This window comes from Oncorhynchus masou, unplaced genomic scaffold (genome assembly GCF_036934945.1).
Source record: "Oncorhynchus masou masou isolate Uvic2021 unplaced genomic scaffold, UVic_Omas_1.1 unplaced_scaffold_7___fragment_6___debris, whole genome shotgun sequence".
NCBI classification, from domain to species: Eukaryota; Metazoa; Chordata; class Actinopteri; order Salmoniformes; family Salmonidae; genus Oncorhynchus; species Oncorhynchus masou.
The window spans coordinates 1-3,065 of record NW_027016569.1 but is presented as its reverse complement, the minus strand read 5'-3'; the positions used below and the strand labels follow the sequence as shown (position 1 = coordinate 3,065).

The window sequence follows — 3,065 nt, the reverse complement described above, 5'->3', positions numbered from 1 at the left end:
CCAGTCAAAACTGTTCGCTGCTCTGGCCCCCCAATGGTGGAACAAACTCCCTCACGACACCAGCGGACAGCGGAGTCAATCACCACCTTCCAGAGACACCTGAAACCCCACCTCTTCAAGGAATACCTAGGATAGGATAAAGTAATCCTTCTCACCCCCCTTAAATGATTTAGATACACTATTGTAAAGTGGCTGTTCCACTGGATGTCAGAAGGTGAATTCACCAATTTGTAAGTCGCTCTGGATAAGAGCGTCTGCTAAATGACTTAAATGTAAATGTAAATGTAATTAATATATAACTCAATGTGTGAAGGGTGGTCAGACACCCCAACAAACACCTCACACCAGTTCATTGTAAGCTCTGAGATTGTTTTAGCTGCGGTGGTGTTGCTGTGCTGTTGTGTTAAGACTCGGGCTCAGACAGAGTGTTCCTGTTTCCACATCGCGCGACCTGCTTCCCACCACACCAGCTTTCCCGTTCGAGGTGGACAGACTGCTGAGGGAACTGACAGCCCGAGTGGAGAAACTGGACAGTGTAATTCTTATATTGTTTTGTCATCGTGTGTCAGTATTGCTAGGGGCATGCAGGGGACCATGTCACAACGTCGTGGCCGTGTGTGTTCATCATCCCCTGTATCTCCTGTATCTCCTGTATCTCCTGTATCTGTGGTGAGACGTGCATAGGCTCAGGCTGTCAATCAATCTGGCATCAAACATGATGTGTAGTAATTTGAACATATTGTGTTTTTCTACAAGTGAAACTAAAACTGTCCTTCTTCGCTTCACTTATGGTCAATGACGAACATTATGACTTGCAGCCTTTCAACAAAGACGTCACCCTGGTGTACAAGAAGATCACTATAAACATTGATGAAGCATATAACCCAGATCCAGGTATTTACCCACTAGATAGGTCTTTCAACATCATATTAAAAGGTGCAATATGTAACTTTTGTGTCAATATTGCTGCCCTTACACTTGTTTGTAAACTGAGAGGGTGGGACTTGGCAAATCAAATAGTTGGTTTTATCTTTCGGTTCTTGATCAAGTGTTTGTAGTACCTTGAGTTGCCACTGGCAATAATGAAAGATACAGATTGCACCTTTATGTATTTTACTGAGGTGTCTTTGTAACACTCCTTCCGTCCATCTGTTTTCACTCCACACTTCATCTTTAGCAGTATGTCCTATTTTCGGTTATTCCCCATCATAATTACACAAAGTTATTTTTGTCCATCTTGCTTTCTCAACTGATACAGGTATCTTTACCACACCTGTGGGAGGGGCCTTCTACTTCATATTCACTTGTAGTGTGGGAAATTCAGGGCAGGTGAACGCAGCATTGCATAGGAACAGTGTGAAAATGGCTGCCATCTATGAACATGCCAACCCAAAAATCTGGCATTTACCACAGCGAGGTGAATGGAGTCACGCTAGACCTAGCGGAAGGAGACCAGGTCTATGTTGTTCTCTGGAGTGGCAATAGAATCTTTGTCAACAGCAGAATTAGCATGTTCAGTAGTTACCTTCTATTTCCTATCGATAATAAGTGAAAGTAGGCCTAAAATACTAAAATTACAGTGCATGACTATTATCATGAATTGGAAATGCTTATTTCATTAACTGTTAAAACTGAAGAATACAAAGATGAAAAATGATGTGTCCACGTAAGATATTTAACACACTTACAATCACATATTTGTGATAATTGTTGAGCGGTCCCTGCAGTGTAACATCGCAAACATGGGGCGGCAGGTAGCCTAATGGTTAGAGCATTGGAGCAGTAGATCCAAGATGGTGTAGCAGTCAGACGTATTTGTCCTTTGTCTTGTCGTGTCCCATGTATATATATTTTTCTTCGCATATCTTTTTATAGTTTTCTCAATCCTTACTTCAAAATACTCTCCTGCAACCCGCCTCACCCAAGGTGGTGTGGACCTGCTTTTTCTCTAAAGTATTTGTCTTTACCTATATTACTGGAATCTCTCCAACATAAACTAGCCAGCTAACTAGCCAGCTAACTAGCCAGCTAAATAGCCAGCTAACGGTTATCAGCTAAACTCTAGGAAAGCGGAAAGCTCTAGCCAGTTTGTATAACGCGATTCAACCAGAGCATACCGGACCTATTTTTCTCTCCATATCCTCGGATTCCTATCGCAAGCTCTGAACCTTCTCACCTTCCGTCCTTCGCAGCTAAATGCTAGCTGTCTAGAGAACAATGGGCTGTTGGCTTACGAGGCCCATCGAATACATTCCGAGGCCCATCGAATACAGTTCGAAGCCACTAGCTAGCAGTCAGCTATCCTTTGCTAGCGGTCATCAGCTACCTTTATCCCGGACAACTCTCGCCAGTCTGTACAGCGCCACTCAAACCAGAGCTAGTCGGACTTATTCTTCTCGAGATCTCCGGATTCCTACTCTGCTCTGAACCTATTTTTTATTTATTTTTTTACATTTTTATTATGATTTTTTTCTTCTTTTTTTCCCACCTGGAATTATAGCAGCTAACGACCCTTGAACGCACAGCCGCTAATCTGCGGCCTGTTAGCTATCTAAAGCACATTGGACTGCTGGCTTAAGAATCCCTTCGGACACATTTCTTCGGCCATATTTTGCCAATTGGCCTGGTTTACCACACGGAGCCCTGCTGATCCGTCCGCTGATGTAACTGCACGAGGGGGCCACAAAAGACTTCCTCTGTCAAGTCATCCCTCTAAGGACTTTCTGTTAGCCTGCTAGCCCCGTGCCGCTAGCTGCCTGAAGCCACGCACTGGACTTGTATGATCACCCGGCTATGCATGCCTTTCCCTAACGTCACCATGCCGTGTCTATTGCTGTTCTGGTTTGTAACTATTGTTTTATTTCACTGTAGAGCCTCTAGCACTGCTCAACATGCCTCAGCTAACAATTTAGTTCAACCCCCCAAACACACAGTGACATCACCTGGTTTAAATGCTATTTCTAGAGACAATATCTCTTTCATTACCACTATATGCACAGGTTTACCCCCACTGTATACACATCCTACTATACCTTTGTCTGTACATTATGCCTTGAATATATTCT

General features: G+C 43.5%; 1 pseudogene; it reads left to right on the top strand.

Annotated features, from left to right (window-relative positions):
* Positions 1-303: 303 nt before the first annotated feature.
* Positions 304-1,552, top strand: LOC135538879 (collagen alpha-2(VIII) chain-like; annotated as a pseudogene).
* The last annotated feature ends 1,513 nt before the right edge of the window (positions 1,553-3,065 follow it).